The sequence below is a fragment of the Cetorhinus maximus genome, chromosome 10 (assembly GCF_964194155.1).
Source record: "Cetorhinus maximus chromosome 10, sCetMax3.hap1.1, whole genome shotgun sequence".
In the NCBI taxonomy this organism is placed as follows: domain Eukaryota; kingdom Metazoa; phylum Chordata; class Chondrichthyes; order Lamniformes; family Cetorhinidae; genus Cetorhinus; species Cetorhinus maximus.
The window spans coordinates 83067780-83092924 of record NC_135888.1 but is presented as its reverse complement, the minus strand read 5'-3'; positions in this window follow the sequence as shown (position 1 = coordinate 83092924).

The following is a 25145-nucleotide window of genomic DNA, read 5'->3' as shown; positions in this document are numbered from 1 at the left end:
TTAAGGCCATTAAAAAACCAATTGAAGTCATTATCAACGCTGCCCGTCCAACCTTAAGGTTGGCGGGCAGGCGAAGAGCCCAAGCGGCCTTCGCGTTTTTCAGGAAACCTCATCAACTGGCAGGATGAGGTTTCCTGAAGGTTTTATTAAATCAATAAATATTTTTCTCACAATTTATAAACATGTTCCAGCTCATGTGACACTGTCACATGAGGGGACATGACTAAATAATTTTAATCTTTCTTTATTTGAAACTTTCAATATGAACTTAATCTCCCTGAGGCAGCTCCGTGCCTCAGGGAGATTTCTGCGCTCTTTCGCGCGTATGCACGAAAGAGCACAGGCCCTGACTTTCTTTCCTCCCCCCGCCTGCACAGATAGCGCTCGCTACCAGCCGTGCGTCACACTGGGTGGGCCTTAATTAACCCGCCCATGTAAAATGGTGGTGTGCAGCCGATGGCGGGCAGCGATCGGCTCCACGCCCGCCTGCGCCAACTCCCGACCGGCCCACCCGACAGGCAGAAAATTCTGCCCCAAATTTTTATTGAATTTAAATTTCACGATCTGCTGTGGTGGGATTCCATTCCTGGGCCTCTGGAACACCCCCCTTTCACCAATGTTCCAAACTAGCCCAAGGTGAAGTCTGTAAAGTTTCAAAGCAGGCCTGAAGCATCAACGGAGACCATGGAAGATGGCACAAGCCCATGGCAAAGCCTGTGAAGGTCCGAAGCCCCGGCAATGTCGAAGCTGCTGCATAGAGCCCTCCCACCTTCTGAGAGGTGGTTTGTGGCGGAGCCATGTCCATGAGAATCCACTCACCATGCAATGCACATGTTCCTCCAGGGTCTAGTGGCTGTAGGGCTCCAGCAACTTCTTCTCTTCGGATGATCACGATCTGAGCAATTCCCTAAAGGTAAGTCCCGACTTCTGCACATCACAGTTGTCCAGACGTATTCTGGGGTGGTGAACATCAAGCCATTGTTTCCAGGACTGTTACTGACCTCATCTCTTCTGGAGATCTTCCTTCTACAGCTTCCAACCTCATAGTCTCCCAACCTCGGACGGTGGCCCGCTTCTACCTCCTATCCAAAATCCACAAACAGGACTGTCCCGGCAGATCGATCGTGTCAGCCTGTTCCTGCCCCACGGAACTCATTTCTCGCTATCTTGACTCCATTCTCTCTCCCCTTGTCCAGTCCCTTCCCACCTACATCCGCGATTCCTCTGACACCCTACATCATATCAACAATTTCCAGTTCCCTGGCCCCAACTGCCTCCTCTTCACCATGGACGTCCAATCCCTCTACACCTCCATCCCCCACCGGGATGGTCTGAGGGTTCTCCGCTTCTTCCTCGAACAGAGGCCCGAACAATCCCCATCCACCACTACTCTCCTCCATCTGGCTGAACTTGTTCTCTCACTAAACAATTTCTCCTTAAACTCCTCTCACTTCCTCCAAATAAAAGGTGTGGCTATGGGTACCCGCATGGGCCCCAGTTATGGCTGTCTCTTTATGGGGTATGTGGAACATTCCTTGTTCCAGTCCTACTCCGGCCCCATCCCATAACTCTTTCTCCAGTACATCGATGATTGCTTCGGTGCTGCTTCATGCTCTCGTCTGGACCTGGAAAAATTTATTAATTTTGCTTCCAATTTCCACTCCTCCATCATTTTCACATGGTCTATCTCTGACACTTCCCTTCCCTTCCTTGACCTCTCAGTCTCAATTTCTGGTGATAGACTGTCCACCAATATCCATTACAAGCCTACCGACTCCCACAGCTACCTCGACTACAGCTCCTCACACCCCGCTTCCTGTAAGGACTCCATCCCATTCTCTCAGTTCCTTCGCCTCCATCGCATCTGTTCTGATGATGCCACATTCAAAAACAGTTCCTCTGACATGTCTTCCTTCTTCCTTAACCGAGGTTTTCCACCCACGGTAGTTGACAGGGCCCTCAACCGTGTCCGGCCCATCTCCCGCGCATCCGCCCTCACACCTTCCTCTCCCTCCCAGAACCATGATAGGGTCCCCCTTGTCGTCACTTATCACCCCACCAGCCTCCATATTCAAAGGATCATCCACCACTATTTCCGCCAACTCCAGCATGATGCCACCACCAAATACATCTTCCCTTCACCCCCCCCGGCAGCATTCCGCAGGGATCGTTCCCTCCGGGACACCCTGGTCCACTTCTCCATCTCCACCTACACCTCAACCCCCTCCCACGGCACCTTCCCATGCAACCGCAGAAGGTGCAACACCTGCCCCTTTACTTCCCCTCTCCTCATCGTCCAAGGACCCAAACACTCCTTTCAAGTGAAGCAGCATTTCACTTGCACTTCCCTCAATTTAGTCTACTGCATTCGCTGCTCCCAATGCGGTTTCCTCTACATTGGAGAAACCAAACGCAGACTGGGTGACCGCTTTGCGGAACACGTTCGGTCTGTTCGCAAGCATGACCCAGACCTCCCTGTCGCTTGCCATTTCAACACTCCACCCTGCTCTCATGCCTACATCTCCGTCATTGGCCTGCTGCAATGTACCAATGAAACTCAATGCAAACTGGAGGAACAGCACCTCAACTTCTGACTAGGCACTTTACAGCCTTCCGGACTGAATATTGAGTTCAACAACTTTAGATCATAAACTCTCTCCTCCATCCCCAGCCCCTTTCCGATCCCCCTTTTTCCAATAATTTATATATTTTTTCTTCTCCCACCTATTTCCATTATTTTTAAATGTATTTCCATCCATTGTTTTATCTCTACCTTTTAGCCTATTTCGATCCCTTCCCCCCACCCCACCCCCAATAGGGCTATCTGTACCTTGCTTGTCCTGCTTTTTACCCTTAATGTCAACTATTAGTACATTTCTCAGCTAATATCACCACCGTCAACACCTCTTTGTCCTTTTGTCTATGACATCTTTGGCAATCTTTTCTTTGCCTCTACCTATCACTGGCCCTCTATCCAGCTCTACTTGTCCCACCCCCCCTTAAACCAGCTTATATTTCACCTCTCTTCTATTTTTCCTTAGTTCTGTTGAAGAGTCATATGGACTCGAAACATTAACTGTGTTCCTCTCCGCAGATGCTGTCAGACCTGCTGAGTTTTTCCAGGTATTTTTATTTTTGTTTTTGTATTCTGGGGCGGTGTGTTTTCCTGCAGTCGTAATGGTAAATCGGGCATGGGGGGATGGTTCCCGTCGGGCCTTACTTTGCATCCCACTAGTGGGATGCAAATCAGGTTCATGCCAGCCTCCAGCGGGATTCACAATCCGCCATGCTGGACACCATCAGATGATCCCACTGGCGTGAAACTGATTTCTGCCCCTCCTGCCAAATCCTCCCCCCAGCCCGCCATGATGCCTGCTGCGAACGGAAGCGGAAATTTCTGGCCTTTATGTACTCCTCACAATTTACTTTCTTGCTTATCTTTGTGGCATTTGCAAATTTAGTAACCATACATTCAGTTCCTTCATCCAAGTAATTAATATAGATTGTAAATAGTTGAGGCCCCAACACTGATCCTTGTGACACTCCACTGGTTACTGCTTGCCAACTAGAAAATTACACATTTTTCCCTACTCTCCGCTTCCTGTTAACCAATCTTCTATCCATGCTAATATTTCACCCCCTACACCATGTGCTGTTCTCTTGTGTAGTAACCTTTGATGTGGCACCTTATCAAATGCTTCTTGGAAATCCAAGTACACCACATCTACAGGCTCCTCTTTATGCATGTTATTTGTTACTTCCTCAAATAACTTTACTAAATTAGTCAACTATGATTTCCCTTTCACAAAACCATGTTGACTCTGCCTAATTATAATCAGATTTTCTAAGTGCCCTGTTATAACTTCCTTAATAATAGAATCTAACATTTTTCCTATGACAGATCTTAGGCTAACTGGCCTGTTGTTAACTGCTTTCTGTCTCCTTCTTTTCTTGAATACAGGAGGAATATTTATTGTTTTCCAATATGATGGGACCTTTCCAGAATCAAGGTATATTTTGGAACATTAAAACCAATACATCTACTATCTCTGCAGCCACTTCTTTTAGGATCCTAGGATGAAATCAATCAGGTCCTGGTGGCTTGTTAGCCATTAGGTCTAATAGTTTTCTCAGCACACTTTCCCTGGTGACTGTACTTGTTTTAACTTCCTCCCTCCTTTTCATCTATTGATTTACAAGTATTTCTGGGATGTTATTTGTGTCTTCTACAGTGAAGACAGACCTAAAATATCTGTTTAACTCTTCCACCATTTTTTTATTTCCTGTTATTAATTTCTCATTCTCTCTTTAAAGACCCATGTTCATTTTAGTTGCTCTTTTCCTTTTAAATGCTTGTAGAAACTCTTGTTATCTGTTTTTATATTTTTAGCTAGCTGTCTTGCATACTCTAATTTCTCACTTCCTATTAATTTTTTAGTCATTCTTTTCTGTTTTTGAAATATTGTCCAATCTTCTGACCTACCACCAACCTTCACAGAGTTGAACACTTTTCCATTCAGTTTTATACTATCTTTAACCTCCTTAATTAGCCATGGGTGGTGCATTTGTCTCCTAGAGCCTTTCTTTCTCACTGGAATATATATTTGCTGAATGTTATGAAATATCTCCTTAAATATCTGCCACTGCATTTATACTACCTACCCTTTAATCTATTTTTCCAGTTTAGCTTAGCCAGCTACTTTATCATACCCTTGTAATTGCCTTTATTTAAGTTTAAAACACTTGTCTTAGACCTACTCTTCTCTTCCTCAAACTGAATGAGAAATTAAATTATGTTATGATCACTGATACTTAGAGGCTCTTTTATTATGAAGGCATTAATTAATCCTGCCTCATTGCACACTACAAGGTCTAAAATAGTCTGCCCTCTGCTTGACTCTGGAAACTGCTGCTCTAAGAAACTGCTTTGAAAACAGTCAATGAACTCATCTTCCAGCTATCTTTACCAATCTGATCATCCAATCTATATGTAGGTTAAAATCACCAGTGATAATTGCAGTACCTTTTTTAGAAGCCACCATTATTTCTTCCTGGATACCCTGTCCTACAGTGTCATTACTGCTGGGAGGCCTATAAACTACTCCCACGATTGACCTCTTTCCTTTGCTATTTCTTGTCTCTACCCAAACTGATTCTACATTTTGACCTTTTGAACTAAGGTAATCTCTCACTATTGTTCTAATGTCATCCTTAGCAATCTCAGTCAGGAAATTCATTTGAACTGTGAGGCTGATGGTCCTTGGGCTAATGGCTTCTGCCACTTCTGCGCAGGTGCTCCTGTGAAACGTAGCGGGATAACTTCCTGCCACTAGGTGGGAGGAGGAGGTCCCTCCTCCTGACGGTTGACTTCCACCAGGATTTCCATGATAGTGTCTGTAATATGAGGGATCTCTGAAATATTTGCTTCTTCTGCCATGTCTCTTGTTGCCTGTAGCCAAAATGCACCCCCATTTTAAGAGCTGCAGGCTACGTTTAAATAACTTGAGAATACTCTACATTAAAAGCCCTCAATAGTGAAGCTGCTAAGTGACAGTCAGGCTCACCTATTTTATCCTAAAAGGGGCACCCAACCAATATATTAGGCTTGTCCCACCCATGTGCAATGCTGATTCTTGGCCTGAAACAGGCCTACATAAATTTCAGCTCGTTGAGTTCTTTGGTGGGGAGGAGGTGGGCGTGGGTGGTGGTGGTGTTTAAATGCCTCTGAAGAGTGCAGCAGAAAATCTTTGGACTGTTTACAATAATGTGATTACTGCACAGACGTCTAGATCAATTCATTTCACTTTACATATAATTGATTCAATTTAAAACCAGTTCAGCTGAGTTACACACCAGAAACCAAGGTAGTATTTTGATTTGTTTCAAATCAGTTCCACAGAACATCTTGAAAGGATTTCAATTGATTTGAGTTGTGTCCCAAGTGGGCAAATGCAATAACTTGAAGTTCTGCTTTTTTTAAGTATGTCAATACATAAAAAAATGTATTGGTTTTCAGCTTTTTGGCATTAAATGTTTTTTTTCAAATATATATAAAAATCATATCCACTGTTGCAATGGTCAAAGCAGCTGATAATCCATGTTCCTTTCATAGAACCACTCCAAGTGAAGACCCATACAGTAGAATAGAAATTTTTCCTCTTTGTGCAAAAATGACCGATTTTGCAGAGCTATGCCCTAAAGATGAGTGAAATACTCCCAACACCAAGTTAACCTTTGTAGATTTTCAGGTGTTCCAGTTGCTGACTTAGACAGGTGTTGGGTTCACCATCAGGAAGGGTCCTGAAGGTGCCAGCTGTGGCTCAGTTCATAGCACCCTCGCCTTTGAATCAGAGGGTTGTGGGTTCATGTCCCACTCCTGGAAACCAAGAACTGTGATTGTACTCAAAAGAGTTGCAATCTGTGACTGTTGATAACTTGAAAGAGTATCAGGAAGGGTCCTAATGTACATTTAAGGGGACCCATCAACAAAATTTGATGGCGCTGTCTACACTACCCTTCTCCACTATATCGAGCTCAGACAGCCCAAATTGAAGCTCTGCTACTGAGTTAGTTCCCTTTGGTCCTTTGAACCAGAATGAATTTCTACTCCAGTGACACAGAGGCACCAGGTACAACATGATAGATTTCAGAGTAATTGAAGTAAAGAGAGAGCCCCAGCTGAAGAGCTTACACTAACAGGTGTAATGAGTTGATGGTCCCCTTCTTTGTTAAAGGATGTTTTACCCGCTGGCCACGATAGTGGGTTTTCACGCCATATCGTTCCAAACCCGCCGCATTAGTTATGCATTCCCGGGAAACACGCCGTTTCCATGACAGACGGGCTCTCATTCAGCCGCCATGCCATCACCTTGCTGCTTCATTATGCCAGGCACCACATTTATAGTCCAGCTGCACTCAGTGTTTCCAGCCCAGGGCTGCAGCAAAGGAGGCGTGGCCCTGAAAGGCAAGAAGATTGCAGCCCTCAAGCACCTTTTGGATGCAGTGGAGACCCGCTGTGATGTCCTCTATCCCCCCTCTGGCCGCAGGAGGAGCAGCTACGTTACCACTCCAGCCTAATAGGCAATGGCAGCAGTGGTCAGTGCCAGTGCTGCAGGGAAAAGGTTCGCCATCCAATGCAGATGGAGGATGAATGAATGCAAGGATATAGCAACCATCTCATCATTCTAAACTCACACATTCAAGCCTATCACACATTCACTGGCATCTCACTCACTGCCAGCTGAAGGGGCATCACCACCCATTCTCACACACATACCCTCACATGTCCATCTGGCCTCATCTCCTCTGGAGACTGCCTCCTCAGCACTCACCATCTAAAGGCCACTTGCACAGATCAACATGTGCCCCCACACACAACCTGGGATACGCTCCTTCCCCAGTACAGCTCTCATCCTGAGTCTGGTGGGCTGGCCTTATAGTGATATGCTGATGTATTACAATGAGGTTCCCGATGACCAATGGCGGGACGATTGCAAACTGATTTGCAAACACCATGATGAAACCGATCACGCCATATTGTCCACTCAAACCACCGAACACTGCCAATGCCAGCGGGCACAGAAAATCCTGGCTTTTGACTTTATTTCATTCTGTGTGGAGAAATTTATGTGTTTATCTGGGCAAGTTCACTTAAAGGAGTAACTGATAAAAGAATAAAATATTTGGGAATAAAATCTCCATATGCATGAATTAATTTTTCATCTTTTCCAATTATAGATGTTTCTGTTAATTCAATAACCATTAAATAAATAAAATGTTTAAATTAAGTCCAGATTCATTCATCTAAGTGTTAACTGTATATTAATTGTATTTAATTGTATGCAGGTGATTGGCATTAACTGGGAATTCACTTGTGCTCCTATAAATAGGGACAGTTTGTTAATTGATTATACCCAAGAGTATAAATAGGAACAGACTAAAAATGTCATGGAGGATGTTAGAAAGTGTATGTTTGTAGTAGGTGCCTTTGTAAAAAAAAATGTTTATAAAAGGGTGTAAAGGTTGGCTTCAGTTCTATCCTTTACCAGCTGAGTTTTTGGTATAAAATATGGTGCTGGATTTTTGCTGAGTCATGCACACTCTCGGGATATTTAAAAATGGTGGATGAGACCTTGATCGGGATGTCCTGCCCCCATTTCTGGAAGGTCCCATTTCACTGTTAGAAGGTGGAAGGGGGTGGTGGTGGTGGGAGGGCTGTGAAGTGCACAGGTGTGAATTATGAATCGGCTGGGCCATTTAGACTCAGTATACAGGACAGGCAATCCTGATTTTCACTCCAGGAATTACCTCAACATGTAATGTGTGTTCCATGATTCTATGACAGAGACGTAAATGCTCATGAAGGGCAGATAAGATATGTAGAACTGTCAAGTTGTTTAAATCTCATGCTCTTTACATTTTGGGGGAAAAACTGCCTGCCTGTGTCTGTGAGAGTGAAAAAAAATCAATTCTAGCAGTTTCAATAAATGTTTGTTGACAAAACCCTACACGTTATCATTGTAGCATTAATTTTGCTTGATTGCTTCCACAGCCTGTCATTATCACAGTGGGGTTTGTAAGTTCACAGTTTAATTGACTGTTCCAAGAGGTTATTGAATGATTAGCTGTCTTTGATGTAGGGTTACGAAAATACAAATGTTTGTTTTTATAAACGATTAGGTATTTGAGGGTATTTAAATATGTTGAATGGGCTTTCATAAATGAGAGGGTTTTTTAGATAGTGAAGTCTGTAATAGATACATAAACCTTTTTAGATTTCATCTCAGCATGGCCCCTGAGGTCTGGTCATGCTAGACACTGGTTGAGTTGGCATGGAGCTATACAGGGCCATGGGTTAATGGTAGGGGCATGAGTTGGCATGAATGGGGCATGGAGGGTGAGGGGGTATGAGAAGTAAGGGCTAGAGTGCCAAATATTTAATAACACAACTGGGGCTGGGACCAGAGAACCAAGGCGGGCATTTTAACTAGCCAGCTTCGACACTCGGCAGTCCCTGTGGCCACCTCCAATCTGCATCTGAGTGGGCCCGACTCCGGTCCACATCCGCAACCCCCACCCTCACTCAGCTTTGACAAAATGTCTTTTATTTCAGCAATACTCAAGCTCTGTACTACCAAATGAGTAATTATTCTCATATACTCTCTTTACCCCTTTATGTTCTTTTTCAGTTCTGCTCAGTACTTTTTGTACTCAGATTAATTCTCAACTGAATTATGAACCTAACCATGACTCCTTTCTCTGTTTCATTTCAATCTTTATATCTTTAGTGACCTGTGGAGCTCTATCTTTGAAAGTCCTTTCATCACCCCTCATGGGGATGTGTTTTGTCTCTACCTGAAGCATCTCCTCCTTGAAGGAAGGCCTCTCATTGCTCATTTACTGTTTTGCATGCCAATCGCTGATTCCAATCTACCTGGCCCAGATCACTTTTCAGTTTACTGAAATTAACTCTCCTCCAGTTGAGTATTTCGTATTTGATTTTTCTTTGCCCTTTTCCAGAACTACTCTAAACCTAATGACATTATGGTGGCTATTACCCAAATGCTCCACCATTGAGAGTTGCTTCACTTCATTCCCCAGAACTAGATCCAGTTTCTTTCCACACTGAGCTGCGTGCATTCTGATCTGGAAAGTTCTCTTCTTCACATTTCTGGAATTCCTCCCCCTCTTTACCCTTTACACTATTATTTTCCCAGTCTATATTAGGAAACTTGAAGTCGGCATTTTCAATTCGAGGCCTGGCTGATCTTTTAATGAAATTCCCAAGTTGGTCAGATTCTGCTACAAGCTCCCAATACTATGATAATGAGTCTTCATTCACTTTGGCGGAGAGCAAAACATGGTTCAGCAGGTTAGGTTAAAGAGCTAAATTGACTATGTTTATTTTAGAAGGTATCCTACAAACAGGCATTGTGCCTCTGCATTGGAAAATTTGCAAATATATCTCTATAAATTTAAGAAAGGAGAGACTAACCAGGTCACTATAGACCTCTCAGTTTTAGATCACATTAGAAAAGTTACTGGAACCAATCAATCCGATGTTATCTTTTACCTCAAGGGCATTGGAATAGAAAAATGAGGAGGTGATATTTCAATTGTATGGAGCACTGGCCAGACCCCGTCTGGAATACCATGTTCAGTTTTGAGCACCGCACCTCAGGAAAGATATACTGACCTTGGGGAAGAGGCGCAGGATGACTGACTGTAAGGATTAAATAATGAGGACAGCCTGCATAAACTGGGGTTTGTATTTGTGGAAATTATACGGCAGAGGGGTGATTTAATCGAGGTATTTGAAATGAAAAGGGGATTTGATGGCTCAGATACAGAGAAACTATTCACTGTGGTAGGGAACCCAGACAAGGGTGATAACTTTAAAATGAGAGCTAGGCTGGCTAGCAATAAAACCAGGAATCATATTTTCACAAAAAAGGGTGGTGGAAATCTGGAACACAGTCCCCAGTGGACTGTGGATTCAGGTCAACTGGAAATTTTAACATGATAAGAGTTTTGTAAGCTAAGCCTATCAAGGGATGCGGAGAAAAGGTGCGTGCTTGGATTTGAGGTACAGATTTCAGAAGCCAAGATCTGTAGGATGACAAAGCAGGCTGGAGGAGCTGAGTGGTTTATTCTTGTTCCTATGATGGGCATGAACATTGGATAAACGAGTGTTACCTACAAGTCTGAATTTACTTAAATGCATGTAACTAATCTCTATCCTTCTGTTCTCAACCCTTGTGCTGTTTCCATTTAATTTTCCAACCCGTATCTGTAAACCCAAACACGAACCTGCAGTTGAAAGCACTGTCTAGTCTCTGCAAACAAGACTACTGTTGGGAGTCAGTTACTCAACGCACTACTGCGGTACAGTTTCAAATTCAAACTGCATGAAACCTTGAACAAGTTTGTGCTTGTTTATTTTTATATATATACCGTATTTACATAAAGCGAGAGCATTTTTATTTTTGAAACGGGATCTGTTGTTATTATATAATACTATCCCAGTTATAGAAATTGAGTGCTAACGTGAGCAGTTATGTTTAATACTGAACATCACATTTTATATATTTCATCTGCAGCCTGTACAGCCTGTTGAGTTTGTATAGATTCGACAATTGTAAGATCTATTGCAACTCTTTATTTAATTAAAAAAAAACCACAGTGGCAAACAATTGTGGTTTCGTCTGAAGTCGATTGATGCACGAAACGTCTTTTGTATCAACCGATGTTTTTAAAAAAATATGCCAAGGAACATGATTTGGACGAGCCAGGGATCAGACTCCGCCTATAACATGTAATCGGGATTTTCCATCCCTCTGCCCGTCCAACCCACGTTCAAGTTTCAAAGCGCGCAATCTTTGCTCTGCCCGAGCTCCTGGTTTGGGAGCTGACGAAAGGGGCAGAGAGGTGTTTGTGCCAAGGGTGGCTTTACAGTCGCTGGATTGGCCGGCGCCTTTCTCAGGGTCAGCGATTGGTTCCAAAGTAGCCGCAAAAAAGTGCAAACTGAGGAAAAAAAAATAGGAGCAACCACTGTTCGCACCGGCACCGGCACTGACAGACTGACAGCAGGACATGGGGAACAGCAGCTCCAGCTTACTGACCCGCTCCACCTGGAACAACATCAACCTGGCGAGCAGCAGCAGCAGCAGCAGCAGCAGAGCGACTCTTGGGCTGCACTGTCACCAGGGGCACCATCAGTGTGAGTTTCTGCTTCATGCAATTACACCTCCTACCTCCCTCCCTCATAATGTGCTGTTGAAAAGCCACTTTACCAATGCACCCGTTGCCTGTGATATTTATAGTCTGTGACCCTCAGTTGCTAAGTGATGGCAGGGGGAAAAAAAACCTTGTTGGTAATTGTAGTGGAAGGTGGGCAAATGCATGATCAACACCACCATTAATGTTTTAATCAGCAAGCTGTGGGAAAAATCCCCCGCTTCATTTGAAATGTTGACAGTTGCTCTGCCTGCAAGCGCGGGTTTAGTTGCTGTTTATTGAAAGAAATAATGTCAGAGTTCATTACAGCTGATAACGTTTCCTTCCTTCCCAGGGTCCTAAAGGCTGCCGATGTTGTACGAGCGGTAGGCTTAGGAAAGTGTAGGTGGGGAGACACATTTAGTACCAGTTCCCATAATACAATTTCCTTTAAATTCCTTTACTGCAGAAATAGCTCATCCAAATGCTTTTAAAAATAAACAGCCGTTTGCAGCTTTCAAATTCTGTCTGAATATATTTTGTCTGAATAACTCGTATGTTTTATTCTATATGGCTCTGACTGCTCAATTTAAAAGCAGTTATACAGAACAACACAAAACGGCAGGGCGGTGGGCGTGGTGGAGAGACAGAGGAGTTGGACCAGTTGAGTTGTCCTTGTTGAGAGCCAGCATGGACATGACAGGGCGAATGGCCTCCTATGCTGCAACCATTCTATGATTCAATGACAATATAACTTTTTTTGGCAACTCACTTAAACTATAAATTGGTCTGGGTATTGTGATATATGCTTTCCTTATTTGTCCAAATTAATGAATGAATGCCATCGGTTATTTAAAAATATTTTTCTATATTAATTAAAACCCAAGGTTCACTTTGACCACACACCAACCAGGAGCTGCAGTACACTTACCAGATTTTCCCATTTTACAAATAAATACTTTAATTAATGGAATTTAATTAAATAAAGGTTGGGTGGGAAACATTTTTTGCTTGTCAGCCCACATGCCTGATACCAGCAACAACTTGCATTTATATAGCACATTTAATGTAAAAGAAAATGTCCCAAGGCGCACCAAAGGGGAATTATAAACAAAATATGACACCCAACTACATAAGGAGATATTAAGGCTGATGACCAAAATTTTGGTCAAGGCGGTAGACTTTAAGCAGTATCATAAAGGAGGAAAGTGACATGGAGAAGTTTAGGAAAGGAATTCCAGAGCTTAGAGCTGATGCAGCTAAAGCATGGCCACTAAGGGTAGTGCAGTTAAAGTCGTGAATGCTCAAGAGGCTAAGATTAGAGGAAAGCAAATTTTGGAGGGTTGTGGGGCTGGAGGAGATTACAGAGATCAGGAGGGGTGAAGGCCATGGAGGGATTTGAAAACAAGGATGAAGATTTTAAAATAGAGTCTTAGCCTAGTCGTGAGCCATTGCAGATTAGCGTGCACTGAGATGGTAGGTGAACAGGATTTGATGGAAGTTAGGACACAGGCAGTAGAGTTTTGGATGACATCAAGTTTATGGAGGGTAGAACATGATAGGATCATCCTTTCTGCCTCAGCTTTCTTTGTCATCTCTTTTCAGGCCTTTTCGTTCCTCTCGTTTCTCTGACTGCTGTTCTACTTGCTAAGTTTGGCTTGATGTTAGGATATTTAGGCCATCTCTTTGGTCTGAAACTTAGTCCATTGTCCCTAAAGTAATTGTTCAGGCCTAATGGCTGCCATTGTAGTCTGTCTCTTTTGGTTACTATACGTCTTCATCCTTCTTGACCTGTCTTCATCTTTTGACATGGTTAACCACACCATCCTCCTTCAATGCATCTCCTGTGTTGTCCAGGTGGTTGGGATGGTTTTTACCTGGTTCTATTTCCATCTATTTACCCTGAGCCAGAAGATCTCCTGCAATGGTTTCTCTCCCTGTTCTTACACTGTTACCTCCAGAGCTCTGTCTCCCGCCTCCCAAAGGATGTATCCTTGCCCCTTTCTAATTTTCACCTACATGTTGCCCACAGGTGACATCATTTGAAACCAGATCAGATTCCACATGTAGGCTGATTAAACCAACTCTCCTGCTCCACCACCTCTTTCAAACCCTCCACTGAAATTGATTTTGTATCCCTAGAACTTGCTCCAACCTTTACAATGCTGCATCAGGTTATTTCTCAGGCTGCTTGTATGACATCCAGTATAGGATGAGTAGGAATTACTTCCAATTAAATATTGTGTGAAATGAAGCCATTGTCTTTGTTTCCCTCCACAACCTCTGTTCCCTAGGCACCATCTGAATCTCTGTCCCTGGCCATTATTTTATTTATTCATGAAATGTAGGCATAGCTGGCGGGTCAGCATTTTTTCCCCGTCCTTAATTGCCCTTCAGATGATGGTGCTCAGCTAAACTCTTGAACCGCTGCAGTCCATGTGGTATGGGTGCACCCACACTGCTGTTAGGAAGGGAATTCCATGATTTTGAGCCAGCGACAGCGAAGGAATGGTGGTATAATTCCAAGTCAGGATGGTGCGTGGTTTGGAGTGGAACTTGCAGGTGATGGTTTTCCCATATGTCTGCTGCCCTTGTTGTTCCAGGTGGTAGAGGCTGTTGTAAGGTTGTTTGTTGTCTAATGAAGAGGTCGAGAGGCTTGTACGGTTGAACAATAACTGTTTATTAATAACACATAACAAGATACATATATAGGATACAGTCCTGACTAGGTGCTATCTTCATGCCGCCTTCTACCAGACTCATTTCTACACTCTGCCACTCCCATGTGACTCTCTCTGTCATAATGTGGGCGGTACTGTTTCCCAAGCCCCACATTAACCCTTACAGTCCCGAACACCCTAATACGACGCCTCCTCCCAAGTCTTTACCCAAATGTATTTACAGTAATATTTACATGTTACCCCTTCTCCTGCCCCAAGTCACTGACTTTACAGATTTAGATGGTCTGCAACCTTTACAACTCCTCCAGATTTCATTCTCTTTGAGTTTGGTGGAGTGGTAGTCTCAATTTTGGGCTGACTTTGTTGGTCTGGAGTTGAAATTGTAGTACTTAGTGTTTCAATTATTTGGGTTTCTACATCTGGTTCACTTCTTGCAGTCCTTAGCATTGTATTTTTCTTTGTCAACAACTTGTCTTCCTTGGTCAAATGGCATGGGCTTATCCATCTCCTTCTGGAGGGAGTGATCGCTCCGATCATTCATAGACTGGACTCGGCTTTTCTTTCTCAGCGGGGTCTGCCATGTTCTTCCTGGAAGTTGAAGATTTACCTCCCTTATGTTTGTATGTTCCTCATCCTTGAGCTCAACCTGCAGTTTGGCTTCTATTGCTGCACTCTGTTTCTTTGTGTGCACTTATGCCTCCCTGAGTTTTGTCTTGGTGAGCTGGTGGTCGCTTCCCTCCTGCTCCAGGATCGACTTCATGTTGTGTGCCTGGGCTTGAAGCTCCAGCTTTATTGCTGTAGCTTTTCCTGGTCCTGTGACAGCAACTGTTTGACCCTGAAGTTCGGGCTCAGCCTTCTGCTGCTCCTTCTCTGTATCTTCTGTTTTAAGCACATTGATGCTCATCTGGAGATTTGGCTCGTCTGACCGAAGAACAGTATTTTCTGCCGTCTGCAAAGGAGCTGGAATAACTGCCTCAGCAAAAAGTGGAGACAATTTTGAACTGAAGTCCCAATCGAAATCATTAGCACTGGTGGGCCTCTTGGGAGTTGACTACACTGGTTGTTTTGACGTCCTCTGCCATTTTGAGGAGGCTGAGGGTAACATAGGCATTGCTGCTCAGGATAGAAAAGGGTTGATTGTGGATGACATACAGAGTTTCAATTATTTGCTTGTTGTCATACCAGAGCGACTCTTGAATCATGCCTATGACTGGTAATTGGATTCCTCTGGAACCATACTGCGGTTTGCCTATCGTCCAGAGGTCTTTTAGCAATGTTTCCTGACCCGACAGGACCGTCACACTGCTCCTATGCCTAACTTGAAATTCATAAGGTGGCCATTTATGAATATGTCAGCATTCCAAAATAAGAATACGGGATCTTTAATTTCTCCCAAGAATCATTGTTGGACTTCTTGGTGTAGCTCATCTATCTCATGAACTCATTTGGGATCATCCCCATGTTTTGAGGTTTTGGACTTACAATTCTTACCAAAGTGTCCCAGGTGGCTGCAGTGAAAGCACTGCACGGTGATTGCTGGACACTGCTCACATCTGTGAGATCTTTTAACGTCACAGCGCTGACATGGTCTGCCACAATCTTGTGTTTTGCTTGGGTATTGCTTGCCTTGTCCTGGAGTCTCCTTGCCCTTTTGTTGCTTTATAAGCTGGACTGTTGGGGTTGCTCTGTACCACAGTTTAACTTTGCTATGCAAAATGGATTGGCTTTGCTGGCGGACTTCTGATTGTCTGATGATTTGGATGGTTTTTTCCAAAGTCATCTTCTTTAGATTGGGCTACATCCAAAGAGTATCATCAGCCACTCCGATTACTATTTTGTCTCTTATGAGTTCCAACTTAAGGTTATCGTAGTCACAGCCTTCAGTCAATCTGTATAATTTATTTATGAAAAAGTCTATGGGTGCTTGGGCTTTTGGACTCTTTTGTTAAATTTTGCTTACTTCAAAGTTTTATTGCTTAAGCTAAAGTAGGTGTCAAAGGGCTTCATGACCTCTTCAAAGTTGTCAGAAGATTCATTTATTCCTTGTCTGGCAATTATGTCATTGGCTATTGGACCTACTGAATATAATAGTGTATTCACTTCTTCAGCCTCTGTTTTCTTATTCAAGCCTTATGCTTTCATATATCTTAAAAATCTTCTTCTCCATAATGTCCAATTTTGCGCCTGGTCCGGCCCTTCCATCTGCTTCAATTAGTCTGGCAGTATTGATTCACCATCCATGGCTGCTTTCAGCACAGGGGAATACAGCTTAAATTTTTTTTAAATGGCTCTGCAGCAATCATTTTATTTCTCTTCCTGTGCTTGTCAGGATTTGGCGAGCTCTTGTCATGGTTATCGAGCTGTTTTAAACTTCAGCAATTTTGAGTAAATCTTTTGAATTGTTTTCCTGAGCTTGGAGAATCAAATTGAAGCCAATTTTTTTGCTGAATTCTCTGTAAATTTTTTTCTGTTTGTGCCTGGTCACCATGTGTTATGGAGCCGACTCTGGATCCAGGCAGCAGCATTCTTCCAGCCGCGCTTATTAAAACAATCAGTCTGCTAGTGCTGCCTGATCGTTGCGCTGAGTTTAAAAGCTTATTTCATCTTTTTTTGGAGTTTGCTCACCCTTTTGTAATCTTGCCATGTCCTTTGACTCTGCTTTCGATCATTCTCGCAACAGACCTCCACGTGCTCTGGTGGAGTCCTCTTACAATACACAGTGGATCTTTCTTCAGCCCTTCAGCCTCTGCGCCTGTAATCGAGCTTCTAGGCGATTTGCAGCTATGAATTCGAGGTCTTCAAGTTCGGCGAACTTCTCTCAGGCCAGACTGTAGTTTCTTTATTTCTTCATTCTTTGGGATTTTGGGGTCTTTCACCTGCTGCCACCATGTTGTAAGGTTGTATGTTGTCCCTTAAAGTGGTCTAGATGCTTATATGGTCCAATAATAATTATTTATTAATAACACATAACTATATATATATATAGGATACAGTCCTGTCTAGGTGCTATTTTCATGCTAACTTCTACCAGACTCATTACTATACTTCGTTACTCCCATGTGACTCTCTCCATCATAATGTGGGCAGGACGGTTTCCCCAGTCCCCCATTAACCCCTACAGCTCCAAGCACCCTAATACTACAGAAGCCACTTTGGAAGGTGCTGTCGAAGAAGCCTTGGCAAGTTGCTGTAGTGAATCTTGTATGCCACTGTGTCCCAGTGGTAGAGGGAGTAAATATTTAAGGTGGTTGATGGGACACCAATCAAGCAGGTGGTTTTGTCTGGATGGTGTTGAGCTTTGTGAGTGTTGTTGGAGCTGCACTCATCCAGGCAAGTGGAGAGTATTCCATCACACTCCTAACTTGTGTCTTGTAGACGGTGGTCAGGCTTTGGAGAGTCAGGAGGAGAGTTACTCACTATAGAATACCCAGCCCCTAACCTTCTTTTATGGTCCCAGTAATTATATGGCTGCTCCAGGACATTGCTGGAGGGGTGTTCAGTGATGGCATACCAATGAATGAAAATGGAAGGTGGTTAGATTCTCTCTTGTTGGGGATGGTCATTGCTTGGCACTTGTGAGGCATGAATGTTACTTGCCATTTATCAGGCCAACCCTGAAGGTTGTCTAGGTCTTGCTGGATGTGGGCACAGACAGCTGCGTTACCTAAGAAGTTGCAAATGAAACTGATCATTCTGCAGTCATCAAAGAACATCCCCGCTTTTGACCTTATGATGGAGGGAAGCCACTGATGAAGCAGCTGAAGAGCTGGAGGAACCTCCCCCTCTGGTTTGTTGTTCACCACCATTCACAACTGGGATGCAGCAGAACTGCAAAGCTTTGATCCGATCAGTTAGTTGTGGGATTACTTAGCTCTGTCTTTTGCATGCTGCTTCCAATGTTTAGTATGCATGTAGTCCTGCATTGTAGCTACACCAGGTTGGCTTCTCATTTTTAGGAATACCTGCTGCTGCTTCTGGCATACTCTCTCAAATTCCTCATTGAACGAGGGTTGATCTCCTGGTCTATGGTAATGGCAGAGTGAGTGATATGTTGGGCCATGAAACATAGAAATATAGAAACATAGAAACTAGGAGCAGGAGTAGGCCATTCGGCCCTTCAAGCCTGCTCCGCCATTTATTATGATCATGGCTGATCATCCAACTCAACAGCCTGCTCCCGCTTTCTCCCCATACCCTTTGATCTCTTTCGGCCCAAGAGCTGTATCTAACTCCTTATTGAAAGCATACAATGTTTTGGTCTCAACTACTTTCTGTGGTAATAAATTCCACAGGCTCACCACTCTCTGGGTGAAGAAATTTCTCCCTCATCTCAGTCCTAAATCATCTACCCCATATCCTCAGACTGTGACCCCTGGTTCTGGACTCCCCCACCATCGGGAACATCCTTCCTGCATCTACCCTGTCTAGTCCTGTTAGAATTTTATAGGTTTCTATGAAATCCCCCCTCATTCTTCTGAACTCCAGCGAATATAATCCTAATCGACTCAATTTCTCCTCATATGTCAGCCCTGCCATCCCAGGAATTAGTTGGGTAAATCTTCGCTGCACTCCCTCTATAGCAAGAACATCCTCCCTCTGATAAGGAGACCAAAAATGCACACAATATTCCAGGTGTGGTCTCACCAAGGCCCTGTACAATTGCAGCAAGACATCCCTGTTCCTGTACTGGAATCCTCTGGCTATGAAGGCCAACATACCATTTGCCTTCTTGACCGCCTGCTGCACCTGTATGCTTACCTTCAGCGACTGGTGTACAAGGACACCCAGGTCTCAATACACATTCCCCTCTCTCAATTTATAGCCATTCAGATAATAATCTGCCTTCCTGTTTTTGCTACCAAAGTGGATAATCTCACATTTATCCACATTATACTGCATCTGCCATGTATTTGCCCACTCACTCAGCTTGTCCAAATCACTCTGAAGCATCTCTGCATCCTCCTCATGGCTTACCCTCCACCCAGCTTTGTGTCATCTGCAAATTTTGAGATATTACATTTAATTCCCTCATCTAAATCATTAATATATATTGTGAATATCTGGGGTCCCAGCACTGATCCCTGCGGTATTCCACTAGTCAATGCCTGCCATTCGGAAAAATACCCATTTATTCCTACTCTTTGTTTCCTATCTGCCAACCAGTTTTCTATCCATCTCAATACACTACCCCCAATCCCATGCACTTTAATTTTACATGCCAATCCCTTATGTGGGACTTTGTTGAAAGCCTTCTGAAAGTCCAAATAAACCACATCCACTGGCTCCCCCTCACCAACTCTACTAGTTACATCCTCACAAAATTCCAGTAGATTTGTCAAGCGTGATTTCTCTTTCATAAATCCATGCTGACTCTGTCCGATTCTGCCATTGTTTTCCAGGTGCTCAGCTATTAAATCTTTTATAATGGACTCTAGAATTTTCCCCACTACTGACATCAGGCTGACTGGTCTATAATTTCCTGTTTTCTCTCTGCCTCCCTTTTTAAATAGTGGAGTTACATTAGCTACCCTCCAATCTATAGGAACTGTTCCAGAGTCTATAGAATCTCGGAAGATGACCACCAATGCATCCACTATTTCTAGGGCCACTTCCTTAAGTACTCTGGGATGTAGATTATCAGACCCTGGGGATTTATCGACCTTCAATCCCATCAATTTCCCCAACACCATTTCCCTACTAATACTGATTTCTTTCAGTCCCTCCCTCTCACTGAACCATGTGTTCCCCAACATTTCTGGTATGTTATTTGTGTCTTCCTTTATGAAGACAGAACCAAAGTATGTATTTAGTTGGTCAGCCATTTTCAGAAACAGGAAGGCAGATTGTTATCTGAGGTTACAGATTGTGGTGGAATAGAATTCTGCTACTGTAGATGGCCCAGTTTTGAGCTGCTCGATTGATTTGAGTCAATTCCATTTAACATGGTGGAAGTGCAGCACAACACTCTCTGAGGCTGAACCAGATGTTCACAACCTTGGCATCCTATTTGGCCTTGAGCTGAGCTTCCATCCAAATATCCACTCCATCACCAAGACCACCTACATTCACTTTCATACCATTGTTCGTCTCCTCTCCCTCAACTTATTTGCTGTTGAAATCCTCATCCATGCCATTGTTACTTCTTGACTCAACTATTCCAGTGCTCTCCTGGACAGCCTCCCACCTTGCTTCCTTTATGAGTTTGAGCTCATCCAAAACTCTGCTGCTGTTATCCTAAATTGCATCATTGCCCCTGTGCCTATTGACTTACATTAGCTTCTGGCCCGGCAACAACTTGATTTTAAAATTCTCCTCCATGTTTTCAAATCCCTTCCTTTCTCCGTAATCTCCTGCAGCCCTACAACCCTCAGAGATGTCTGAGTTCTGCTAATTTGGCCTTTTGCACATCCTGAATTTTAATTGTCTTACCTTTGGTGACTGTGTCTTTAAATGTCTGAGCCCTAAACTCTGGCATTCCCTGTCTACACCTTTCTTCTTTACTAACTCTCCTCCCTCCTTTTAAGATTTGCCTTAAAAGCTACCTCTGTTCAAGCTTTTGGTGACTTGTCTTGATATCTCCTTATGTGGCTTGGTGTCAAATTTTGTTAATGTTCTTGTGAAGTGCCTTGGGATGTTTTACCAAGTTAAAGGCACTATACAAATGCAATTTGTTGTTGAATGTCTTAAATTCCTCACAGTTAAAGGGAGCAGGACTATTTTTACAAGTTGTTGGCAGTATAGATGGAAACCTCTTATTGGATTATGGCTTGTGGGTGTTTGCTAATGTTGAGTCATTATAGATTAACTGACTTTCCTTTCAGTAATCCCCTGAATTTAATGAACCATAGGATTTTACTACACAGAAGAAGACCATTGGCTCCATCACGTGTGTATTGGCTCTTTTCTGGAAGAATCTAAACAATTTATTAATTAAACTGATTAATGTTCAATTAATTCTCAGATACTGTAGATATTTCGTTTTTCAATTTTTTGAGAATGTATGATGTACTGTTAAATGGTGGGAAAACAGGTCCACAAACTTTCTTCTATTCCTCCAATATCCTTGTTCTGACTGCTGCTTTTAATAAATCCTGTTATGGTACCAATTCAAGCAGATGGCTATCATAGGTCTACAAATTGGCATCATATGAGAAATGAACTTTGATATTGATCCTGATGCTGGTGGTGATGAAGAAAGAGCTACTTTATCAGCTGCTACACTTTTCCCAATGTTGAGACCACCAAAGTATTTTTTGCTGTTGATCAACTGTTATGAACTGGAAGTGATCTGTCATAACTCTGGATCTGATTTTTTTTCTAAGGAACAACATAAAAATGCCACTTTTGTGACACTTCTAAGGGTTTTAAAGATATTGTCTTCCTGGGGAGCCAAAATTTTGTAATGGTTGAGGTCACTTGATTCAGCTTTCTGTTCAAAGTTTCAAAGGATTTGATGCAAATTTCTTGGATCTGCAGTAAATATTCTCTTGGGTACAGCTTCACTGATTGCATCAAATCCCTTGGAACTCTGAACAGAAAGTTGAATCAAGTGACCTGAACCAGTTAATAATTGAACTTTATGTCGCCTATGATCCAGAGTGCACTTTTTGTGTCCAATATTTCATTAAACAATTGAATGTCCTGGAATTAGTGAACATGCATGTGCATTCTCCTGTGCAGAGGGAAGATGGCCTGAAAAGCACTCAAGTGAAACAAGACCAATTGTAAACTGACAAACTGGTTTATTTTACGGGAAACATATGTGTGAACAGTGGTTTCCAGTGAGATGTATTTATTTCCTCTGGTTCTTGTACCATAAAACAAAATGCATAGCTCTGTCTTACTAATGGGCTGAAGTTGCTAAAAATCAATTTCCCCAAAGCCAATTGTTACACAAGCCTCTCATTATACTTGTATATATTAATACCTAGCCTGGAGTCACTCAATCTCCCTGATTGAAGATCACCCTGGACTTTCCAGGCCAGAGAGATATAGACATACCAGAACAGTCCTCCACTTTTCCTTGACTATGATCAGCCTATGAAACTCCAATCTTGAATGAAAAGACCCAGCACCTGTCTTGTCTTCTCTGATAAATGCCCTGCTGAGTGCAGTGAATAAAAAACATTTGATCATAATGGCCAGACAAATCTAGGACTAGCTATTAGTAATTGCTGTTGTCTCAAAGCTAATGCGACATGAAAATAAACAACCTGATGTCCCTGTTGATTCTCCTGCCTGCTATTTCTTGTTGTGAATCAACATAATCAGCATCCCAAATGTTTTTTATATTCCTGAGTTAGCCTTTGTGAGATTAATCTAATTGTAACAATGTTGTAAAATAAATGAAAACAAAATTCCTCCCCGACCAGGCAGGTTAAAGTTTTGAAACGTTAGAATGCAACAAAAAAAAAGTTTAAAAAGTAAACCTGAAACGCAATCAAGGAACATCTGAAAAAGAATAAATTATTGTTTCAGGTGCAACGCTGCATTTTTATGAATTTGGCAAAGCGTTATATCTGAGGCATTGGCTTATTTTTTTCTAATATTTTGAGAATTGTGAAGTTTTTCATTCTATTGTTAAAGGTTTTGGGGTGTTGTGGGGTGTGGGGATTGGATTCCTAAGGGATATAGAACACCATGAAGAACACTTCTAATTTTTTTGTCGAAGCGTTGTCTTATGAAATATTTTTCACAAGATTAAAACCTTTGCAAGCTCGGGTGTACATGGCATTCATTACATCAGCTTTTTCGCTTACTGGCTAAATTTTAAAATACAACCAGAGATGATGCGTTTTCTCACTGTCCTTTTATTTCTCAAACTGGACTAAACGCAGACTGAAGAGATAAATACCTCCCCTGTTTGCAAATTGTAATGGTTCTAGATTAGATGAGTCTGAGAATGTTAGCCTATTTTCCAGCAGACCTTATACAATGGCATAAAACTGTTCATAGTTTGCTACTAAATTGTTTGACTCTGTTTACAAGGGTGCTGCTGGAAACAAAAGCATCGCTCGGGTGCACACATAATAACAAAAATATATTTTTATTTGATGAGTTTGCTTTAGTTATGATCCTTTTAAATTGAGTCTTAAAACCAATTGCTGTTACAAAAAGGAATCAATGTGCCATTTAAATTTGACCCAAAAGTTGTAAATCTAGCTCTCAAACTGTCTGCCTAAGGAGATGAGCCAAGCTACTTTTGAGCAAGTTTAATGTGTGATGATCAATTATTATTTTTGATTTGAACAAGCCATGGCAGCATGTAAAAGGGTTAATAAGTGGTAGGAGTAGGTAGAAAACAGTCAAACTGTTTGGAAACTCGATGGGAATAACTAAGGTAGAATAACTTACTCCGATAGGCAGAAAAGATCACAAGGATGGAAAGGCTGTACATGTGTAAAAATGAACTATTACAGAATAGCTTAGCACTGAATTGTGACTTATTCACTCAAGATGTTAGATAGTGAGTACAATTACAAATATATAATGATATTAATTTATTATTAGTTTATTTGTTTATTCATGGTTTAATAAACTCGTTTCATATTTTAAGCTTAAAATGAAACCTGAAGTGATACAGTGCTTTTTTTGAAGACTGTGAAAAGTTCTTTGACAGCAGGGATAAATTCCAGTAGCTTAAAAATAATTATCTCATTGCGTTTGCGTCCATTATATTGATCACAAGGATAGGATACCTTTTTGAAGATATTGGCACTAGGGCCCGAATGTTTCCATTGGAGATGGGAAGCAGGAGTCGGGATTAGTCCCGACGTTGTGATCCCTCTACCATCCCAGCACTGGTAGCAGGTGGGATTTTCATGTCTTGAACGGCGGTGTTGGGCCTTCTGCCTCTGGTGGCAGGCCTGAGATGGAGACAGAGGTGGGTCAATGCCAAAGCAGCCAGGTTGAAAGGCCTGCCTCCACTCCCACAAACATTGGTCCATCAGTGGCTCCTCCAAATAAAGTAAAACCTGCAGATCACCATAAAGCTCCCCCTACCTTCACCCCCTTAAACAACCTACCTCCTCACTCCCTGAACCACTATCCCCCTTAACTCAGTCACCTAGTATCCACTTTATAAACAAAACTCACAAGCCATATAATACAATTTGGAAGTAGTTGAAAGGCTCATAAACCTGTCAAATTATACAAACATCACCTTAATAGGCACTTGATGAAACATTAGTCTCTTCAGAAACTCATAGATCTGTCAAAACTATCAGGCTCACCTTTCCCAAGACAGCTGAATACACAGACACTGCAATTCAGAAAACATTGATGCATTGAAAGGCAGCCAAGCCATCAGGACAGCTGAATAAACAAACTGTGTACTTCAGAATCCATTAATGCTTTTGAAGGAAACTGAAAACTTATGCATTGGTTAAAGCTTTTAAGCAACAAAGTAGATGTCTGAGCTGAGCTGAGTTGCAAAGAATGAATGAAAACTCATACATCTGTCATGGCTTGCATACAGCCAAACAGATGGCTGAGCTAAGAATGATTGAAAGCAATGGGGAGACTTTGAGCAATTAAATCTGGATCTCACACTGAGCTAGTTTTTCAATATTGTACAATGCAGGAAGCACTTTATCCAATGGATAATTTATTCTATGCATCTGAAGACTTTTCCACTTTTGTAATGTTGTCTTGCCAGTTGTCAGAAGTAACAACCTGGCAACCACATCATTTAATGGTCACTTACATTTGTCAATCACAGCACTCATTTTAGAAAACACAGATATTAAC